Source organism: Calonectris borealis, chromosome 9 (genome assembly GCF_964195595.1).
Source record: "Calonectris borealis chromosome 9, bCalBor7.hap1.2, whole genome shotgun sequence".
Classification (NCBI taxonomy): Eukaryota; Metazoa; Chordata; class Aves; order Procellariiformes; family Procellariidae; genus Calonectris; species Calonectris borealis.
The window spans coordinates 16,641,860-16,665,188 of NC_134320.1; the positions used below are offsets into that span (position 1 = coordinate 16,641,860).

The 23,329-nt window shown below is 42.6% G+C and overlaps 1 protein-coding gene across 1 annotated transcript in view; it reads right to left on the reverse strand.

The window, feature by feature from the left end:
* OSTN (osteocrin) overlaps positions 1-10,654 on the reverse strand; it is a 51,997-nt gene extending 41,343 nt beyond the window's left edge. The window contains exon 1 of the mRNA XM_075157095.1: positions 10,455-10,654. The gene's annotated coding sequence lies outside the window, so the exon portion shown is untranslated. The remainder of the gene's footprint in view (positions 1-10,454) is intronic.
* Between the last annotated feature and the right edge of the window lie 12,675 nt (positions 10,655-23,329).

The window sequence follows — 23,329 nt, forward strand, 5'->3', positions numbered from 1 at the left end:
AGGATTCCTTTCTAGGCAGAGTTCAGGTTTGTTTAAGATTGTTTTTTCCTGGATATGACTGAACTTTCAAGAAATCTGCCAGAACTGTCAAGAGAAAATATAACTTACAGTACCAGAGGAGTATCATTCTGTGTGTTGTCTTCCAGCAGCTGAAGGGTTGTGATTTTATTAGAACACTGCTGTTGCAAGACCACAAAGTAATATGCTGACATTCTGAGCTGCATTTAAACCCAATATGTATTTTTAAAACTACATTTATATTCCATCATAATGTGTCACTGCAGAACAAGTCACTGTTGCCACCATGACTGCAATTGAACTTAAAATGGAAAAGGCTCTACTATGTGAAGCGTTGCAAAAAGCCCTTTTCCTATGTCAGGTTCTATCTGGGCTTTTGCAACAGTGCCAGTCTCTCTAGTTTCTGACCACCTCCCTCCAAACTAGACTACAGAGCAAGTTGCCAGTAGGGCTTCTGGAACCTTCAGCTTCTTTCCTTTCTCTAGTTACAGGGACTAGCGAATTCTCTAGTTACCGAGAGAGGACACACAACATTAGGGACTGCAGCGCAGGGAGCAACCCAGCCCTTGTTCAGATGCCTTGTCAAAAAAGGAAGCTACTGCTGCATTTCATAAGGATGGTCAGACTCTCTATTGGCCTTGTATAGCAGTTCTCCTGCCCCAGGAGGACTTTAACTCTGTTTTCTTTGCTCTGTCTCATCTGCCCTGTCTACGGCTGCCAGGGCAGTCTGGTGGTGTGGTACCCAACGGGAGCCCACGTGGTCAGACAGGAAGAAAGAACAGAAAAAAGTTTGTTAGAAATGAGATTGTGCAGAACTGAGAAGACTTTTTATTTCTGGTACTGAACAGGCACAGAGACACGTCTCATTTCTTTGCTGTGTATTTCAGGGTGCCCTCTACATGGATTTCAAGGTGCATGTTCTTAGAGATATTACTTATTCCCCCTGCACTAAAAGCATGAGAACTAAGCCAGGAATCAAACTCTCTCTCCTAAGTTCTCTACAGATACATACCAAAAAATTGGTTGATGCCCAAAGCAGCCTGCACTCTTGCACACACTCACTTTGGGGAACTACACAGTTCAGGCTGGTATGAGTCCTCCCTCCCTTTGTAGAGTCAAGCAGGTACATGATCTCCTGGATCAGAAACTTTTTCTGGTTGTGCAACTATACAATGAGATCTTGACTGATAAGTAGGGTGCTGGGACAATACAGCAATTTAAGTACAACAATAAATATAAATTAGATGCTCAAGCCACTGTAACAATTGTGTATACTATAAAAAAAAGAGCTAATCATCTTATAAGGCTTCCTATGCCTTATTGCTTAATCATTCATCCTGAAATGATAAAGTATATGTTCCTAGTTGAGACATAAAAGTAATATAAAATGGAATATCATGGCCACTTTCATCATATGCAGAAAGGAACAAGAACACAAACTTACAAAGAGGGTTGAAAACCAGATCCAAGTACTATTTCTAAAGAAATTGGAGATGTTCTCAGGATTCCTGTCATTTCTATTAATATTTTCTGATATTTATATTTCTGTACTCCCAACAATTTCAGCCAGGGAACAAGATTGCACTGAACAATGTGCGCACACACCTATCAAAGCAAGACAGTCCCTGGACATTAATCTTATCCTCTTGACAGAGTATTTATTGCTGCTAATTGCTTCCTCACTTTACCTGCCAAATGAGACAAATAATCGTACTGTCCATCACAAGGCCAAGAAGATTACAAGAAAAACGCTTTTAAAAAAACATATATCTTATAGCATAAGCCTGGAAAAGGAAGAAACTTCACAAGGGACAAAATAACTATACAGCAGATACGTGACCTAACAGAAGAACAGATTTGTCACTTGAATAAATGTGGTGTGTTCCAAAAAACCCCAACCTAATACTTCAGAAAAGAGCAATATCCTCTTCATGGCTCACTGGTACTCCCTGAGGAATTTTGGAAAACATTCTAGTAAGACATGCTTTGGCTGATAATATCATCGGGTTGCTGGGATTTGATTTGGTGTTTTCATTCTTTTTTCTTTTTGGTTTCTTGTTGTTTTGATTTGTGAGAATGAACACTTGTCTCAAAAACAGGATCTTGGTTACTGAGGAATCTGTTTATTTCAGGCCCTTTTTCCTAACTTGGTATCAGTTGGAACCACTCACTGCTTTTGGTATTTTAGGGGCCTAATTTTAGGCCCCAGTTTTTCAGATGTTGGCCAGAGGCCCCACTCAGTGTCTCTACATAGAAAAAGTATATTGAAGGATTTGTTTTTATCTCTGGTGAGGATCCAAAGCTTCTGAAGACACACGGATTTTTTTTCCGCTGAGTTCAATAGCTCTATGTCTGGCCTCCTGCTTGTGACACCAGTTGGTTTGGGCATCCGTGAAGGACATGAGATGGACATTTGCTCCTGGATTCACTTCACTTCGGGCACTTGTTAAGTGAAGAGCTGCCGCTGGTTAGCTGCAATAAATCTAGTGTCTGTGGCTGCGCAAGCTGGGCCAAGGCAACTCCACTGCCATCAGGACCCAGCATCCCAGCACCGATACAAGGCAAAGAAGAGCCAACACAACACAAAGAAAAGACAAGAGACTGAACCCCATCGTCTCCTGACAGACTTGGCGTGAAGTTCAGAGTTTTCTGCATCCCGATTTAGCTCTATACCACCACTGGTACAAGCATAAAGAGAAACTTCCTAGGGACTAGCTTTGCATAAAAGGGTCTGCTTTTTGACAAGAAGAACAAAACTTTCCCATAATAAGCAGACATCATCTTAGATATCAGTGGCAAGTCTTACTCTCAGGAAAAAGATATCAGGGCTGGCTTCTCATCCGAAAGCCAGATCTTTAAACAACCATATCTCCCCAAGGCACTGATATTCTGCTGGGACTTCTCTAGTGCTCCATCCTCCGCGCTGTCTCTCAAGCTACACAGCAGCACAGGTCAGCCCCCCGGCATGGCTACGCTTTCTCCTCTCACCAGAACACCCGAACGTTTCACAAGCTGGAAGATCTCACAGGGCAAGTTGTGAGCCTCTCGGGGCTTTCCCCACGCGCTGGCGGCACTGGTGAGGGCTGGGCTTGGTTTGTGTTTGCCACGCAGAAGGTGAGATCTGTTGACAAGCATAACCACCTGCTCAGGGTGCTCGCTCAGGGCACACATATGCTAAACATGGGATTACACTAAGGCAGGAAGAAAAGACACATTTGGAGTGCAACTGTGTTTTAACTCATTTACCTGCTGCTATTTTCCTTTGTTATTGCAACCATCACGTCTCTGAGACATGTGTCAGGTTCCTCATATGCCACTACTACCTTCCCCCCTCCCAAACAAGAGGCATATGGACCATTGATAACTAACAAGTGCTGGGAAGGAAAACACTGAAGGCCCCACTTATAACCAGAGGAGAAGGGGTGGTAGAGAGGATTATTTGCACAGAATTCAGCTTGGGTTTTCAAACCAGTATTTATAGATTTGGAAAGAGCCAAGAACAAAAACTTTAAAATAGTTATTAGGGGTTTTATGGAAACTGGATGAATGGATGGTTTCAATGGGAAGCCAAATAAATATAAAAAAGATAATTTAAGCCTGGCAGGAGACCTTAGGATCTTGAAATAATAAAGCTAAAAAAATACAAAATAAAGCTTTTGAAAAGTGACATAAAGCCTCTGGAGCCCAGAACAAACCCTTCTATCTTAGCAGTAGAGATGCTGTGCTTGAATCAAGGGACAACAATTGCTACTGTACCGCCCTCTTATTAATTATTATTATTAACACAAACTATGCTGTCCTATGCATTGCACTCTAACCACAGCAATAGTCAGATAAACCATCCGCTAAGCACAAAGATGGCATTTGAGAAAGAAGCTGGAATCATCCAAAAATAATACCAAGTTATATCCACCGAGTGGCTTCTGCCACTTTGCTTTATCTAGTAAGCCATGCATATGCTTTTAAGTCCTTAGATGGTCACAACGGTGCCTGTACTAACCACAGTAATATCCCTGCAGTAGTGACCCTGTGCTATTTGGAGCTGTGTCTGCAGAGCTTCTGGAGCTGGACACCTCTCAAAACCAGCCTACAATCCATGGGCGAAATGGAAAGCTCCTTGCTTTCATCCCTTTTCTAGAAAAATCAGACACCTATTCAAAGCAGTGACTGTGGCTTCTTTGTACCTGAACACCTACAGTTTAAATAACGCTGCAGTCTTTTTGTAAACACAACTGTTGGGAATGAGCAGAGAGCCAGACTCGCGACAGAGCTGATAATCCTTATGATACAAACAGGTTTTATGCCAGCAAAAGTGCACCTCTTGTGAAGTTTCAAAAACCTCTTATAAAAACAGTAGTAGACGTAAGGTGAGTTTTATTAATTTAATTAACTTAATAACTGAGACATCTTCAGTCTATTATGCACTGATAAATAGGGGAAACTGAGGCAGAGAACAGTGAAGAAATCAGCCAAACGGTGGGAACAGCAGGAACCAACCCAGAACGTCTGACTCATGTGCTTGTGCTCATTTGGCTAATGCTCCTTTCATGGAAGCCAAATCATGGTTCTGGTCTCATTGAAGCCAATGGTAAAACTTCCATATATGTGAACGGAGCAAAGATTTGAGACTTCAGTCTGTCATCTGCACTTTATAGGTTTGTGCCTTTATAGATGGGGCAGATATTTCATTCTGCTCTGTGGTTCAGCCAGCTGGACAGTGCTATGTATATTTAGGGCACAATGAGAAAAATAAATAGCAATTAAAACCAAAAAACCCTCTTTCTTCCATATGGAAGATTTTAGTATTTTTAATAGCAAAATTACTCTTCTTCATTTATGGCACTTCCACAGAGAGATCAGTGGTAACCATTAGCAGCAACAAAGGCTGAACTCGTTCTCCCAGAGGTCTGCTTCAGCAGCCTGGCAGCTCCCCACGACCACGGGAGACAACAGCTCGTCCCCACCTGTACCACCCACAAGAGACACCGCTGTGCTCCGTTATCTCTTCTGTCACCTTCCGGCTGACAGACATGCGGCGGGATCCTGTCAGCTCGCAGCAGCTAAGCAGGGCTCAGGTCAGGAGGCAGAGCGAGGTTTTCAGCAGCTGCCACAGCGGGCAGATTAAAGACCTGGTCACCTTGCCCTCACGTGATGCTGAAGCAAGCATCACAGGAGAAACAGTCTCTTCGTGCGAGACAAAACTCTAACCCTAACCATTCGGTAGGATGCCGGCTGACTTCCAGCCTGTACACCGGGGTTCCTGGTGCGCACCTTTGCTGCCTGTTCCGCAGCCTGCTGCGAGGTCGATCCAGATGTCACGTGCCAGTGCTATGTAACATCTACGGCAATGGTCTGTGAGCTATACCTCACTGGAGCAGGGAGCATGGCGTCTCTGCAGGAAGGGTTAGTTACTCAGTCTCCTCCCTGCCCTTTGACGTCTGGGTATTGCTCCCAGAGAACGAGACTGCAGCTTTGGCCATCTCCCCGTCAGAGAGATGCAGCAGAGAAATGGGGAGCTCAGACTCTAGCTATATTCCCCGAGACCGAGCCTTACCTGGGTTTTTGTCAGCCATTACATGCTGTAAGGCTTTTCTAAACTCTCAGGAGGTGACTACTGTTATCATTGAAAAGAAAGCAGCAAGAAAGTTTTAAAGTTCATACAAGCAAAAGATAAAAGAATTTAAGATCTGGTCCCATCTATACATCACCTATAATGGAGGAAAGAAAGAGGAACTGCATATTTGATAAAATGTACCTCTTCTCCAGTCCCCTCACTCCATCAGTGCAGAAACACTGATGGTTCAGTCAGGGGTTAGCTGCACAGGGCTCTACCTTCCCAATGAATGCTCAACTATTTTATTCCAACATATACACCAGTGAGCACCACCACCACTTGGCCGTGGAACATGGAGAACAAAGAGTTTATTGTAAGCAAACCCTGATAAGAGTGAAAAGCAATGTCCATTGTAATAATCTGCTTTGTGATGCCCGTTTCTGAAACTTTCCTTTTTAGGGTAGAAACTTTCTGTACCTTGTCCCTCCTCAAAGGTGGTTGGTGTCTCCTTTCTTTTGAAAAGACTCCTTTGGAAATTCTCCTTAGTCAGTTTTGGGAGGATGAGCAAGGCATGAGGCTTCAACCAGTAATTAAAGAAATTTGGAAGGAGACTATCATAAATGATACATTGTAAGATACATTTAACTGATCCTTTTTAATTAGCTAGTTATAAACTGTCAGATACACCTGTATCCACATCAGTCAGCATCTACATCAGTTGAATTAGTTCAAAAGAATTTGTTCAAAACAATTAGCTGTATCCGCCCTACTCTCACGTACCTTTCCAAAGAAGCCAAAGAGAGAACTGCTGAACTAGGCATATTCTTCCTGAATAAGGTTTGTAGAGGAGGGCTAGCAGGCTGCTGCCAGGGAAGACCAGGTTTTGAATACTTTGTCTGAAATCAATGTTAGAGAAGTCCATAACCACGCAAAAGAGGGGAATTCTCTCTCTGACATGGGAGGGATGAAAGGGAATACGTTTTTGTCCTGTATCATCATTTTAATTTCTACATACCTAATTTGCACAGTCCTAAACTCTAATCAGCTAGGATTATAATGAGCAGCCTTCTACTCAACCACTTCGGCATCACCCTTCTTGCAATAAATGCAGCAATCACAACAGCACACAGAGGCAAAAGCATCGCATTTCACTGTGTCGGGCAGTCCTGCACCGCCCAGACAAAGAGAAGGGATGCATCTGCTACTTGCTTGGACAGTCCATTCTAGGCATCTTCTGGAAACATCAAATTGAAGTAAAATTCAGTGTAAATGCTTGCCCCAACCAATCTGGTAAGAAGGGGGAGGCAGGGGCAAAGCTGCTATAATGGTTGCAAATAGAACTGAGAGGGAACAGATCCTTACTGCAGACAAGACTCAGTCACCAATAGATCACACAACGATCCTGCTGTACATGCTCTCTCCTGTTCTCACAGGTGAGGCTCTGGTAAGCACGTTGCCTAGGTTTGGTCCCAAACTTAAGATACATACAGACACAACTCTCCCCATTACCTCTCTGCTCCTATATACAGAACATTTGAGGCAACCACAAGCAACTTCACTTGGGTCAAACTGTGTCATGACATGAAGCTGAATATAGTCCATGTTTTATTCACCCCTTCAAAACAACCGTGACCCTGCAGGTCAGCAGGGTGGAGCTGGCACAAAGCAAGGGGAGGGACTTGCCACCGTAACTGTTCTCCCACAAAAAGTACCGTTTCATCCCACCAGTTCCCAGACTCTCAGAGTGAAGAGACATAGGTGAGAATACCCGTCCTCTGCCCCAGGGTAGATGTTTTCAGTCACTGAACAGTTCAAATCTAACAAAACAGGGTGCATATGTGCAAACACACTCTCACAACACTAACCTCCACATACTCCCAAACCCAAATGACATCAAGATTTTCTTTAATTATTGTCTTTTTAAACCCTTGATTTTCTTGTGGCGGGGGCCTCAGAACCATTGGAGACCTTGGGGGGTGGAGGGGTGCCAAAGACAATTGTGGCCTGGGAATATTTGCCAGTTGGACTATGAGATTTATTTTTGGTTCTCAATTCTTTTTTTTCTGTTCTCCTTGCAGATCCTGCTTTCTGGCTCACTGGGATCTGCAAATGTCCAGCCTTATGAACTGCAGACCTGGACTGTGCTGGGGTGTCAGTCCCTGAAACTGAGAGGGCTAATGCAACAGTGAGCAGCAATTTGATATAGCAGGAAGCCTGCCTTTTCACAAACTGCACTCACTAGCCACAATTCCTATTGAACCTTGAAAGCCCAGTTTTGCTCCTGTTTACACCCATTCAGCTTTAACAGCTACTGCTGATTTATATGAGGAATATGGTTTGGAATCTGGGATTCATTTCCTATTCTAAAGAAAGAAAAAAAGAAAAAACACACTGTGAATCCAGCTATCTTGCAGGCTGAAATTCTCTTCTGCATTTTTTCCTTTCAGTGCCACAGCCTCCTCTGCTCTTTCTGCCTACTTCCAATTTTCAGATGAACTGCTGAGATGCTGAAATTCAAACTGCATGAATACATATCATATAAAACAATCACAAAGACTGTGTTGATTCAATATCTTGCTACCTACCCTTCCTACATCAAAGCAAAATCCTCTGGTTGCCTGAGACAGTGAAGAATACCTTGCAAGTGCGACTGGAATTCTGCCCAGAAGTGGGTAAGTGCTGCAGGAGCCAGTCCCCAAGGCTGCTGCCCACCATGAAGATGTACAAGAGTGTCTTGAACTCAATCCCCAGATGAAGTGCCAGCACAAAGCACCAAGAACCATCCTTTGAAAACAGCTGAGAATATGGGGTGTGATGTGAAAGGTGCTGATCTGCTCCACCTGGCAAAGAGGCAGCACTATCTACCAGGTGCATACAGAAAGGGAAGTCCGGAGAGTATTTTGAATCACACAGGCCTCCACCATGGAGAATGGTAGAGAACAAAACCCTTTTATGTGTTAATCACAAAGCACTGTCAGCAGCAGAGGTCTGAGAGGAATGGCTAAAGCAGGAGGAGGACATTACAGATGCTAATAGGTAGTAATCACACAAAGGTTTGGGAGAAACTGGGGCCGAAGGAGATGAGCTCCTACATGGAATCTCATTAACATGAGCTACCTCACAAGGGACTGAAGGGAAACACGCAGCCCTCACACTCTCAGAACAAGACATGAGATAGCATAGGAGGACAGTCTGAAAATTCCCATATCCTGCAACTCTTGCAAAAGACACTCTGTGGCCGCTTTGCAATCAGTTACCTGCCATGTCCTTTATCAACTCTTTCATCTTTTCCTCGTGAGTCAGCTCCTGCAGTACCCGAAGCAAAACAGATCCACAGTTCAGATAAGAGAGATCTTGTCCTATACACTGGTTTTATCTTTAGTAACCAGAGCTGGCCAGCTAGCTAAAAACCAGATGGGTTTTCACAATCCCGTTAGAGAGCAGGAAAGTAAAGACTTACTGGAAGGCAAATCTAGATGAGCATTGCATAGCACAGCATGTGCATCTTACCCCCACCCCAAGTTTTCCCCAATGACTTTTCAAATCTTGATCTATTAACAGGACACAGTATGCAAAACACTGGAACCTGTGGTCTTCTTTGGAGACTTAGTCTTATTCTTCATCCAAATTAACAAGTTCTTCTGTAAGCCTTATTGACAGAGCCCCAGTTTTACAACACTTCAGTCTCTCCTTTCAGAAAGAAGGAAAATACTCTAGCATCTGGATATGCCACAAACATCAAACGAGGAACAGCTTGCACAAACAAAAGCAGAAGCACGCTACATATGTGCTTGTCCAAATTATTTGGCAAACAACAAGTATAGTAGGAAAGAACAGATAGATGAGGAAAAAATAGAAAAGAGATTTCCTCACGAACATTATTCTTAAGAAATAACTTGACTCACTTTGCTAAGAATAATTTGACTGGAATACGGTACTTAAACAGTTTAGAAGTTTTATTTTTGAGTTGCTCTTCATGCACAGCTTTTGTCAGAATTTAATTTGTTTTACTGGATTGGAGGACCAGAATTATACTTTATCATTGCACTAATAAGCAGCAAACTTCCCATTTGTTCATTGTTCATCTTCTGTGCCTCCTCTTTGTTTTAGACTTCTTCACTGGTATGTAACGTTTTTCTGTCCACACTGAAATCCTAAACTGCAACTATAGGGTAAGATACAAAATGCCCTACATGGATAATCAGGACATAAACAACCATAGCAAAAGTTGCTTGCTAACCACCTACCACTCAACATGAGAACTAAACTCAAAAGAAGGCTTACCCTCATTTTTCCTTTTCCTCCACTCTATAAAGCTTCAAAATACACAGTTTGATTTGCAGAAGTTTTTAGCTCATCCATCTGGGTCACATATCTATGGATGATACCAGTAAAGGAATCAACACCCTAGCAAGAATCGGGGTTTGCACTGCACGCCTCTTCAGAGCAAAGCACCTAATGGCAAGGCTGGGCTTAAGCACATGAGTAGGATTTGGACATGCAGGCTCCATCAGCAGCCAGTACACCCTATGTACTGCTGCTGCTGCTGAGAAAGCAGATTCCCTACCATCTTCTGCGTCTTTTTCTTTTCCTCCCCCGAGATCTGTTGTCAGAGGAAGGGAGTTCAGAGCTTCTTTCCCTCTACCAGCGGGTTGGTTTCACTCTGTTACATTAATGGGAATTGCAGGTGTACTTCAGCCTAAATGTTAATTTCTTCAAACAGCAGAGAAAAGGCTACATGCACTTGGGGAGGAAGAATATACATCCGTTTGTGCAATCTTAGCTTTCAAGGGGAAATGTGCAGTGGAAAAAGAAGGAATGATAGGGGAAATTAAATTAAAATGCAGGAAAAAGAATATTAGTAACAGAAGGGAACTTTTACCTGTGGTGCTGGCCAAAATGCTTTCAAGATGCTCAGTGAGAATACACGGGTGTACAGGAAGCTCAGCAGACTATCCAAATACGATGCTGAGTTGGAGGGTTCTGGGGAAATTGTCCTATTTCTATAGTCTAAGAGAACTTAGCTGCTCAGCCCAGCTCTGACCTCAGTGGCTCTCTCATCCCTTGTTCCTTTGGGTTGGCAGGAGCTCATCACAGAGCCTGGCAGGACAGCCCTTCAGGCATTCTTGCAGTATCTCGCAGCTCTCCTGCCAAACGGTCTGGGGCACGTTCAAAGGCACCGCGAGTGAAGAAAGGAAGCAGGGCAGCACTCTGAACGACATGGCATGGGAGCGTTCTGGTAAGATTTTCCTAGGTACTGTGTGACAAAGAACATGGGAGGTTGTTCCCACTTAAAGTCCAAGTTGTTTGCTCAGACCTACAGAACTGACCTCCCTGAGCTCCACCAGCCTCACAGAGGGCGGTCAACTCTGTACAGGCTGTCATCTCCAGAGCAGGCTGGCTGAGAACTGCACATCTATTTTCGTTCTCATCTTCTCATGCTTCTTGCCCCACTTTGGTCAAGGCAATAGTATTTATCATAGCACCATAGAGAACACAGGACAGAGAGACCCAACCTGGCAAATGCCTTTTGGCACTAACAGAGTTATTAATCATCAATGATTTATACCACAGGGATTTCAAACATGCTTCCACTCCTCCTGCCCCTGTAATGATGCTCTTCTACACCCTCTCAGAGTCTTACCTTTACCTTAGATCTGGCCCAATCCCTGTTCCTCAAGTTCTTCACACAGGGTCAGTCTTCTCACACAGCCTGCTCTGCTGTGCTCTCCACTCTGCCTAGTCAGTCTCTCAAGAAGAATGATTATAATCACGTAGAAGGAGCTAATCACTGTTGTCCCAACTGGCTTTTCACCCCAGCGTACCCAGCCAGCATCAGTTCTCACTCTGTCCTGTGTTCCTTTTGAGATCTGTCTTCTTTCATCATCCTTTCCTGTTCCACTAATTCCCCATCCCAAACATTGCCAGCTTGCACTCAAATAATTTCCAGAGTCTTTCTACTGTGTACTGCAGCTCCATTTCCAGATGTCATACTAGTACCTTGTAGGTTATTCCAGATTCAGTGGCATCTACTGTGGGATTGTATAGCCCCACAAGGATGTGCCCTCAACATGCAAGAGCATTTTTCTCTCCAATATGAATGAGTGGTGCTAAGGATAGTGGTGCTTGCTTTTAGTAGCATTAAAACATCCCTATCTCCACAGCTGACCTGCCTAATACACCTGGGATGTATTTGTATTGGCAGAGTACAGCCACCCTATGACCACCAATGTTTGAACTTCCAAGGCTGCACAGCTGATGTTTCAGTTCATTTAAAAAATGATAATTTGCTAAAAACCCAACCACATATAAATGATTTTATAAAAATTCTTTTCTCACTCCTTTTTCACTCCTTCCCCTAAGTTCACAGGGGTGGCAAGGTTTCTGATATGGACACCAGCCCTTTGAATAAAACTTGGCAGGTTTCACACCACTCATTTCTCTTAGGCCAGCACAGGGCTGCATGACATTAACAGCTTTCAGCCAGACCATTGAGAGTAGGAAAATAATTCCTTCTGTTAGCAATGACCTTCCAAGCTAGTGTGCTTGCAAAGCATGCTAAGTGCTAACAGCCTTTTTTTACTTCATTGATTTTTCCCAAATCATTATCAGAATTTCTGTAATAGGTTCGTTAGCCTCACAACAAAGAGATGATGAGCATATCCACCAAGAAGATACTACGCTGTGCGATACAGGGGCAACAGTTTGTTCAGAGCTAGCTCAGGTCTCTCTAACTTGGCAGTACTCCACATGGTACACACTAGCCCATCCAGGTGCTTGGTAGTATCCTCCAATACTGGAGGTGTTTTAATAAGGATGTTTTATGGGAATGATCTCTTTTGTCCCAAATTCCCTAAGGTCTCTCTCTCTTTTTCTTTCTCTTTCTGGGTAATCACCATGAAATGGACATAAAGGCAACTGAAAACTTGCCAGCCTTCACATTATCTGAAGTCACTATTTTATCATTTTTGTCAACTCCATGTCACTCCTCCCATCCCTAAGTGCTATACTAGCAGAAGAGAAATGCCTCTTGATCAAGATATTTGCTTATAATGCAAAACAGTAAAAGCACATGTTCATAGAAATTATGTCTTACATTCTCAAGTAAAGAGAGGAAACTTTGACCACAGTTTACTGTCAACAAAAAATGATAAAAATAGTACTGTAATAACAATTGCTTATCTCATTGTATCATAACCTCTTTAAGACCTAGATTGTTTAATAAATACTTGGAATTTGTATGGCACCAACCACATCTAGCCATGCTTTATTCCTTACATATTTCATATTTCACTCCCCCATATCTACATCCTACTGGAAAGTTTCAAAAGTATTATTTATCCATTTCTCTTATGTGATAGTAGCAAAAGCAAATCACAACAAACCCCGCTGTTTATCTCAAAATCCAGAAGAGACAGGAGTACGTCTAAAGTAAGAGGCCCCAGGTTCAGGGGATTCAGCACTAGCTAGACCATCTGTGCTATTCTCTTCCCATGGTCATGTTTAATACTTTTCTGAAATTACACCTGCGTGCCAAACTGGACAGATTCACATCCTCATGACCGGAGAGAAGCACAGTTTTAACACTCTCGTGCAATCTTCTCTGGCTTGCTTTTGCTATTTGTAATATCACTAAGGAAACCAAATGTGAGACTGGTGATCTTTATTCAACATGTGCCTTCCCCAGACGTGATCTCAGCTAACTTATGTATCACTTAACTTCAGCCCATTCTTTTCTATATAAATACCCATGAAATAGGTTGAACTGGAAGGTAAGCGATGATAGCTGTGACTCTGAGTAGATTTTTATGTCCAGTACATAAAGAGCTACACTGACCTCTAATGGCAGGCTGCCAAGCCTTTGGAACTACAGTACCTGCGATGCTAAGAAAAGTGGGTTGTATATTTGCTACTAAGAGAATGAATCACACCTAGCGCTCGCTGGAAGGTCTTACAGCACTTTACAACAGTGGGATGTAATTACCCACTGGACACAGAGGCAGAGGGATATGATGTGGCTCACCTAAGATCATGCACCTGGTCTGGAACAACCACCAAGGATACAGTTCAGGGCTGCTGAGTCCCAATCCAGTGCTTTCTGCAATTGAATGTGACAATAAAGCACACTGGACTAGATATGAATGCAGCCCATTTTGTCTTAAAACCAGGTTATGATCTACCCTTCCATGGCAGCCGGCACTCTCTTTTCAAAGCGTTCACCTTCATTTCTGAATAAAATGATCACTGTGTGCCAGTGCTTGGTGTTGGTTAGTGTCTGTGGAAAGGCAGAGTTTTAGTTATGGAAAAATCAGGGGGGGAAAAAAAACCAAAACTCTTCACAGATACTTTTGAACTGTATTCCTCCAGGAGTGACTCTGGCCTGCTCCTTAGCCTATGAGCCAACATGGGCATGGGATGAATTTTTCATGGCAATATCAACAGAGTACGATTAGCAGTTCTCTGATCTTGACTTTTTATGCACTTATCCGCACAATTCAGCTGTTTGCTGGGGATATGTGACCTTCCCCAATTTAGAGGTGGAAAACTGAGTCAAGGATTCACACTCAAGGCCAAGCTCCGTGATCACCCACCAGCTACAACTCACACTCGGGATGCAGTTTGAAGTTCAACCGATTCACGTAGGCAGAGAAACACAAGGCATGCAGGGCAAAACCTTGGCTTCCATTCAGGCTGGCCCTCCACTGCATCTGGCTCCGGCCATATGGTGTAGCAAATGTGAACTTATGCTCAAAGTACATTTCACACAGAGAGACCAGAGGCACCAGTAAGCTATTGTGCACCACCCGATTTGGGTGAGCTACCTCTGTGCAGGCTCTCACCTCTCAGCAAATGCAAAGTAGTAAAACTTAGCTTAGCATGCAATAAAGGAAGTTTCACTAGGGCAACATGACCTTATATGAAGAGAGAGCTGAGCACCTGCATCAAGACAATGACCATGACTCTGATGACATGCGGCAATTTGTTGAGCTACAACAATGCGAGCATTTATCCAAATCCAAGCAATTTTCCCATAGTCACAAAAGCAGCCCAGAGCACAACAGAGTGCAGAACTTAGGTTTCCCAGAACCTCAACTACTAAGCCTGCATTCCTCTTCTTCACTTGATAATGAAAAATAACATTCAGGTGTATCCTTTTATCAGCAAACCATTTCTGTAATTGCTCCAACATGGGAGTTTTTAAAGTTTCATTCATTTAAACAGCTCCTGAAAGGATTGAATCTGTACTAATGCAGATTAATAGAAAATTTGCAATAACAAAGCTTGGAAAGGATGCTTTTTAGAAATGAACATCTTGACAAAAAGTAAATTTTCAGCTGTGTATAGCTAATTCCATGGTTGTTCACTGCAAGGTTTCTTGGACTTCAGAAGTAAACATATTGCAGGCCATGGTGTACAGGACTAGATGAGACCTCAATCTGGCAATTCCTATGCAAGACAAAGCTTCCCTGTCATAGGATTTTCCATTGTATCAAAGTATTTGTGCAACCTCTGGAAAGGGAAATATAGAAGAGCTTCACACAACTGAGAACCATTATTCCACCTTGCAGTATAAAGCTGCTCTGCTCAGGTAAGTAATCAATGGGAAGAAAGCGAGCCTGAGATTTCTGGTGATGTTTGGGTTCATAATGCTCATTCTGTAGCATATGCATATTTAAGCAGAGCTCAGACTCTCAATCTCCTATGTCAAGCACTAAGAGGACTGTGATTTATGTCAGTCAGAAGTCAGATGCTTTCATCACAACACAAAGTTATGTGAGGCCATGAATTGTCTGGTGCCAGTGTTTAGAGCATGCTCTAAATAGTATGCTACACCTCATGATTTACGTATATTCCTTAGTGTTTGCAGGAACTTAGCACCTAAGAGCTCCCAGTGAAATCCAGCCCTACTGCACAGAGTGTGCCTGCCCTTCCTATGAGCCAATTCCCTGGTCAAAGGTGCATTTTAGACAATGTTTTCTCAACCAAAATATAGCCATCACTCTTGGATCTTCCAGAAATCTGAACCTGGAAGTTTCCACAGATCTTGCAGAAAGTATAAAAGAGATGGTAGTAATCCCAGCAGTTGCCAGTTCCAGCATCCATCTGTACTGCTCTCCAATCTGCTCCAGCCCAGCAAATAGGTATAGAGTGCAGTTTGGTTTGAGTCAGCCCTCAGCTTTTGCTAGGAAGGGGCAGCAATACTGACAAAATAACATTCTGCAGGCAACATCAGAACATGCTTTTGTTAAATACTCAATCTTACTTTGGCCATATGCAAAGCTGGCTGGTCTTGTAGCAAACTGTTCCCCTGAGCAGTAGGTAGTAAGTGGCTGGCAGGACAGAGGGGAATTAGTGTAAGTTTCTATAGAATATGTCTCTGTCTATATAGTTTTCTGTGTGCCTAGGTATGGCATAATTTAATCCCCAGGAAGCTCTGCCACACAGTTTCAGGTAGTGAACCCTACACTGCTAAGAAAGGATCCGTGACAGTAAAAGCACAGGAACTCCAGCTTTACAGAAAGGGGATAAGCAACTTTGGTTCAACAGCAACACAAGGGAACGGGGTGACTTGGACAAGTACCTATTCCACTTTGCACTGCAAGCCCAGAGCAGCTACTGCATGTGATCGTCTGGCCACATAATGAAAGACAACACTCAGAGAAGCCTACCTTGGGGTTTCAAGTGTGCTTTAATTGTGGAGATCCTACACAAAGCAACACCTGCCCAGTTGACATTTACCCTTTCAGGTATTCTGCCCAAGAAATCCAGGTACAAATTATGGGACACAGCCTGGAAAAACAAAGAACCTCTAGATGTTAAAGGTGGAAGCTGATTTCCCGCTCTTTCTCTTGTTACAGAAGGCAACTCCACCTGATTTCTCCCACATCTTGTTCTTGGTCTGGCTGACACCTGCATCACTTGGCAGGTACCTGCAGCCAAAGAGGTGCATCAAATTTGTATTCTTCCATGGCTATCAATAGGCATACAACCATTTTCAGAACAGTGAGGCTGACTAAATGCCCTCAGTAGTTCCTGGTTTATGTGTGAGTTGATGGCACTCTGACACTTTCAGGCAGTATTAAATACCTCATAGAATTGGGCCAATAGCCAGGGCACCGATCTGGCACACGGAAAATAATAAGTGGAATATCTCCTTGTTACCACAGCAACTTGAAAAACACAGTGAAAACAGTGCATATCCCTGCAGAATTACTGAGGATGAACAGACACACACTTTTGAAATATTGAAACAAATATTATAATAATGCTCCTGAATTGCAGAATAAATCCTGCTTCATGCAGACGTGAATGTCAGAAAGCCAGATGTTGTCTATTGATACTGAAACTTCCTATAATCCCCTAAAATCTGTTGGATAACATACAGGGAACTGATTGTACCAAAGCTTAAAGGAACAAGAACAGCACTGACAGTTACACAACTAAACATGGGGAAATACTGATGTATTTCGCAACTTATTCTTAACCAAGCTTTTGTGCTTTTTTTAATAGGCATATTTATTTGCTTCCATGGATTGTGTGGTAGAGACCTCATCCAACCATCTTAGCAGGCTTGATTCAAAGATCATTAAAGTCAAGAGAAAGAACTCCATTAACTTTGGTGAGCTTTGGCTTAAGGTTTCAAGCAAGACCACAGTTGAGCCAAGGGAGTCAATGAATCACTTCTAAAGTCAAAGGAAGATCAAAGACAGCAGTTTGATAACCTCTTCGACTGAACTCTCCATGATTCAGACTTAAGGGACACCACTCTTGGTGGAAGAGTCTTGCAGCCTCGGCATTCATATGAGATATTACACAAACTGGCATAAGTTCTAGTGGGTTTTCTGGTGTTGGTATGTCTTCTCTTTTACTATAAGATATTCCAGAAGTAATTTATGTATAAAATGATTGTTCCCCCAAATAAAAATGCTTTTTATGCCTATCAAAACTTTATGATAAAACAAACATTCCCAGCTAGTATTGTGGACCTCCCTTTGATACCTACCATGGGAAACCAAGGATTCAGACTCTTAATTAAGAATGCTTTTTATTTTTCCCTTTGGTCTTGCAGTACCAGCCCTAACCCCTGAAATTTAGCAACAATCAGAAAAGGCTATTTAACAAGGAATCACATTCCTTAGTTTAAAAATAAAATTACTTACAGAAAAAAACTCTTAAAACTAGAGATGCATTTCATTAATATTGACACAGTATCAGATTAGATTTTCCTGCATTACAGAGGTACTACAAGAAAATACCTGAAGACTATAACAAGAACAGGCTAAGTTCATACAGCTCCATATTATTATGCATGAATCAAAAAGCTCCTGATTTCTTGGTGCAAAGATGTTGTTATCCACCCTCCAAACATGTTATCCCTCCTTACTCACATTACTAGAGTTTGCATCAAGATAGACATGGCTTTGTAATGTAATACCAAGACAGAAAGGTAGTTGAGATATCTTGAGATAGAAGCTCTGATGCAGAAAATCTGAAATTAATATGCACTCCAGCAAGTTCATCACAATGACTGCAAAGCAGAAACTATAAACTAACTCTTGGAGAGAAAAAATGTAATCATAGTAAAAAAGACAATAAGAACAAGAGTGCCTATGGTCAGAACCAAAGTGACAATGGATAGTGCAAGACCCTCTTGGGTCTTGCTGAGTTACAGTCTTCTCGTGTTGTCTCCACCAACTTTAATTATTTTCTGGATCAATCAGATCCTCCAGCAATAATGAATTTAGTCTACCAAAGAGTCTCCACTGAGTCTATCTGATTTTCATGTCACAGTCAGGGTGTGGGCACATTCAATTAGAAAGAGGATGGAGCTGAATCATTATCCAAAACTTGAACCAAAGCTTTGGGAGTTCACGGGCTGTTCATTAATATTTTCTTCCCCAATGCCTAACATTGCTGTTTGCATTTAACTGACTTCAGCTATTGTTGTTATTAAAGATAGGTATAACCCAAAATCCAGGATATGAATAATATCAAGCTGTGAAGAAGTCTGTAGCAGTAGAGAGTTCTTAAAACTGTGACTATCCTCAGTGATTGAAAGGAGGAGTCTCAAATAAGCATAAAAAACTAATGATGGTAAATAACCTGCGACAGGTTTACAAGAAGAAAACCCAGTATTTCAAGGCAATCCATTTATGAACTGTTTCATGGTAACGGTAAGAGAACCCGAGGGTACGGCACCATTGTGCTTATCACTATTTGTCTTGGTTTCACAGAATCCAAGATTAAACAGGGCCAGGAGGAATCCTAGGAGGTCAACCCCATCCAGACAAACACCTCTAGTGCTGCAGATCCCAGACCCATCTTGGTTAATCCATACCCAGCCTTTGCTACCTTTCTGTAAGAAATCTTTGCTGGGAATTGCAGTTAGACACAAGACAGCTATTTGCACACACTTTTTGCTGTTTCACACTGGTGAATCCACTCCAACCTCCCCAGATCCTTCCCAGAGGCTAACAAAAGAGGACGGAGATCCCTGCTTTATGGGAAGTGGACCACTGGGAGAACAAGAGATGCCCAAAATCAAACACACAGTCTGCAGCAGAGCCAGAAAGAGTCATTGAAACTAAGTGTTGTCAGGCGCATACTGAAAAACTGCAGTTGTGTTTCCCGCTGGAGAGCTTCTGATCATAAACCAGTGATCTAAGAGGAACATAAATGCCACATGCTGTTAACAAGGTCTGTTCCCATCATAAACATATATTTATCTAATCACCCTCAATTTCAGACCTGGATTTTTTCACTGTAAGTCACTAACATGTCACAACAATTACCTGAATTGATGCCAAAGAAAGTGTTGCTTTGTGATTGCTTTGAATAGCTCAAAGCTCTGCCTTGCTCTTTCTTTTTTTGTTGTTTTTTAAAAAATGTCCTTTACCTGGTAGCTTTTGCCTTAGACTTAGCACTTCAGTAAGAAAATATACTCAAAAGAGTTCCTTCTAAGATATTCAATGAAAGTCCTTTTTAATTTAAATATAGTGATTTTTTAAGCAAAATAGCTGAGGAAAAAAAAAATCTTTCATTTGTTTTTGTGATAGATGAAAACTGTGGTGACAGTCACACATCTCAGGGGAGTAACTCTGTTGTTTTCTGCAGAAACGCCTGTGCTGGGAACGGGGAGTGCCTGGTACGTAACATCCTTTTTCCACCTCCATGGGAAGAAACCCCGGTCGGGGTTTCACTCTGGACTTCCCACAAGGCTCCACTTCTTCCCATTGGTGTTGAAGAAAGTTCTGGGCCTCCAAGACACTGACCCTGCTGCATCCAAGGATCTCGGGAGCACAGCGTCACCCCCACCTCAGATCATCAGAGCTTCCTCACCAGCAGGGATGTATCAGTAAAGCTCGCTGTCATGAGTTAACCTGAGAGTGTAACAGCACGGGAAATGCTCAACACATCAGTCTTTCTAACAGCAAAAGAAAATAAAGCAGATGGAGAACAAGGAGGGATTACTGTGACCAACAGAAAGAGTTCAAGTTGGCACAATAGGCACAAGGAGCAGCTTCATGCGATGGAGTATAACAGAGTTTTTCCCAAACCAGTGATGAGGGAGCAGCCTCTGGAGCCAGACCTAGGCAAGCCGCAGTCTCAAAGTGAAGTCCCTGAACCCCTTGCTCAGAGAGAGCATGTCTAACTTTGGGCTGCACATCACAGGGATAAGACCAGGTAACTGGTCATGGACCAGCTCAAGCCAGCACTAACTCCAGCTCCCGAGCTCCACCACACAGTGCAGAAACATGCAAACTGAAGAAGGAGACTCAGTGAACACAGTAAAGGCAATCAGAGTCAAGAACTGAATCCCAGAGAGCTGTAACCAAATGGAGTTAGAGCAGTGCTTTACATCCACAGATCTCACAACGTTTTGCAAACATTCATTAACTCTCCACGCTGCTGGGCTATTCACTTGCAGGTACTCATTCCCTATGAAATTCAAGGGTAAGGAGCCTGCCGCGGGTGGTGCAGAACGAATCGCTGGCACAGCCCAGGAGACAAAGCAGCAGCTCTGTGCTGACCAGACACATTGACACATTTTACCTTTCATCATAATATCACGAGGTAGAACGCAGCTTACTGTCAGCCTAGAAAAGAAGCAAGAAAGGTTTCCAGTGCCTCTGCTGTCTTGAGACAAGGGAATGCAAAGGGCTGGTAGATGCAACCTGCACCAGGCAGTGGACAGGTGTGGTTAATAGCAAAAAAATATCCCTCCATATGGAGACAGGCCTGAGTGTGCTCCTTCCTGAGAAAAGGCCAAGAACTGCCTTCAAACATTTCAGGAACAGTTAACAGAGTTTCTGTTTCCACTTGCTTATTTTCAATTTTTTTTCTGGCTTATCTTCTTTTAGACTGTAAACTCGTGAGGCAAGAACCAAATCAAGCCCAACTGAGGAATTCAGTTTATCAAGGGGAAAACAAAACAAAAACAATAACAATGAATAAGGTAGTTCCACACAACAGCTCATTCATATTCTAGACAAAATGGTACTACAAACTAAGAAATGACTACCCAGTAATTTAGAATAAAATATCAGAGAGACACGGTAATGGTCACTTAACCAGGTGCTAAAACAACAGAAAAAGAGCGCTGTAGTCATTCAACTGAAAGAAACTCCTAATGCACGGAAAGCTGAAAACATGCAGGTTAGGGGAAAGTGCCCCCAAACATACCTTTGGTCCCACATGAGATTCAATGGCAACAGAAATGTCATTTTTCCTTTTACTGACGCTGTCAATGAAAAGGCTTGTGGATTGAAGGGGAACTGACTAGTCAAATTTTGGAAACAAAATTGGGTTGAGGCAAATAGACCACAGAGATGGCAAAGAGTCAGTGAGGCTTAAAGAAAAAAAGCAAAAAGTTTCTTTTAGTAATACAGGTTAGGAATGTTAATATAGATATATATCTCCAAACGAATACATATAATGATTTTTCATGTTGACAACATCTGTTTAAAGATGACTTCATGGCTGTTAGCCAAAGGTTTGGAGAAGTGTTATTTGGCCCTGTAGGTCACTATTATGGAAACAAACCACACTCTTTTGGGTTATTTGGTGTACACGACAGCACAGATGTGATTTTTGCAAAGCTGGCTCTGTCTTTCTAATTAACTCTACTCTCTCCAGTGCAAAGTTGATATCTGCCAGTGCCAGCCCTCCTTCATTTTGGTCAAATCCCTGTCAGAGCTGATGTTGGCAAGCAGCAAATTCTCATCTTGCAGCTCGCCCCTTAAAGCATTTCTTTTCTCTGCCTTTCACCTGTGAGCAAAGGGGGAAACCTAAACCTTTCAGTTGCCTTAATCTTGCTGATCTGGTGAAGTGCTCCACTGCTCCCAAGCATTAGCAGATCTAATAAGAAAAGCAATGCCACCCCTCCGGTGTGACAGTAACCCTTTCCACATAAGCATTTTCCAAGACTGATTTTTTCATTAGGTTCTTGATCCCTTTAGCATGAATTGTTCTGACTTATATGAAATGAAATCTGAAGCACACTGCCTCTTAAGGGAGAAAAAGATTTCGCACACAATACACAGTATTATTGTTGCAAAGTGGTGGTGTCCGTACGTGTGTGTACCTGTATGCACGCATGTGCACCATTTCCCTCTGCCAGATGGTAGCAGGCGCATCCAGCGAGGAGCTATATGTCAGAGATCCCGAAGTAGCAAAGAGAAATATCTAAGCTATCTAGACATTTCTGCAGCTGAAGAACCTGTATTTTACTCTTGCCATCCCCTTGAAGTTTCAGGTGTTAAATCTGCACGCACAGATGTGCGGAAGCAAAGGTACCTTTTGGAGCCTGAGGAGCAGCTTTGGGAGGAAGATCATGAAGGACTGCCCCAGCTTTCTGCAGGGTGTGCCAGGGTGGTGATCTGGGAACTCCGAAGTGCATTGCTGCTATCTGGATGTGGTGGGGAAGGGGTTGCAACCAGAGCTGAGAGCACAAGGGCAAATAATTACCTTGTGTTGGCATCTTCTGGTAAGGAGAGCAGGAGTTGCCAGATCTGATCAGTACAATGGCTAATTTCAACCATGACTAGCAGGCTGGGTCAGGGGCCTCCACTGTGGACAATGAATCACTAACCAGCCCAGAGATATTTCCTTCCATTAGAGGAAAGCCTGAAGAACAAGAGTTTAGTCCCCTTCTGTTTTTCATTTTCTCTTTGTGGTTAGCCTTGAAAAAATAATAAACATTTAGCGTGTCTACCACATAATTCTATGTTTGCCTGCATGTATAGTAGCTGTAGGGAGCAAACACTAACTCACAACAACAGACCTTAAATCAAAGAGACAGTCCTTTGTCTGCACTAAAGAAATCATTTTTTTCTCTGCTGACAGTTTTCAACCCCTAATAAATTAGAAATCAATCAGAAAAACCTGAAAACAGAACAGAAAAATATACATTTGCTAAAATATATGTGTGTGCTTATATATGCACATTCAATACAGGGTGAAAATCTTCCCACAATTAATTCATTCGAGATGTTTTCCAGTTTTTAAGAATGCCCCAAATCCTCCTGCAGCGAGTCCAGCCATGCAGTGGAAGGCTCCTGGAATTACCCCAGCCTATTTCTGATCACTTCAGACATTTTCATACTGATACTCTCTTAAATTATTAAGATGCTGCTATTTTTAAGCAGCCTATAGGTCTAACGCCAGCCTAACAGCCTGCCATTCAAATGACCTATGCTTAAGCCCATTACCAACCAAAAGCCTGGGACACGGGATCCTTTCTCATTTCCAGAACTT